We start from the raw sequence: 487 nt of genomic DNA on the forward strand, positions 1-487 counted from the left end.
GATGTAATGAACTGAATACAAACTATCAGTACTACTCTAAAAATAGCAAAATTCATAATAAAAATTATAAGAATAATCTAAAGCGAGCAATATTTCAGAGAAAAAAAAACATAATGCGGACAGAACTTCATGTAATCACCACCCAAATTTTTGTCACAATAACAATAAAAAAATTGCTTTGAACCTGGGTTGCACAAAACCGAGATTCCTCCTCACATACTTTTCTAAGAACATATCAATGCCCCAAATATTATTGAGAAGAGTAATTTGAGAATATTTTCTGTCATTAAACCAGCTCGGATCACAGTCTGGGTCGGTTGAAGTAAATCACAGCCCTAAGTCACATTCGCAACCAATCCTGCACGAGGTAAGTTATTGTGTAAAATTTACCTACTTTGTTTTCTTTCTTTTTAGCATTTAGCATTTGGGCAATAAGTAAGATAAAGGTATTATAATACAACTCTTGACAATCTGTTGATGTAAACCT

This window comes from Penaeus monodon, chromosome 15 (assembly GCF_015228065.2).
Source record: "Penaeus monodon isolate SGIC_2016 chromosome 15, NSTDA_Pmon_1, whole genome shotgun sequence".
NCBI lineage: Eukaryota > Metazoa > Arthropoda > Malacostraca > Decapoda > Penaeidae > Penaeus > Penaeus monodon.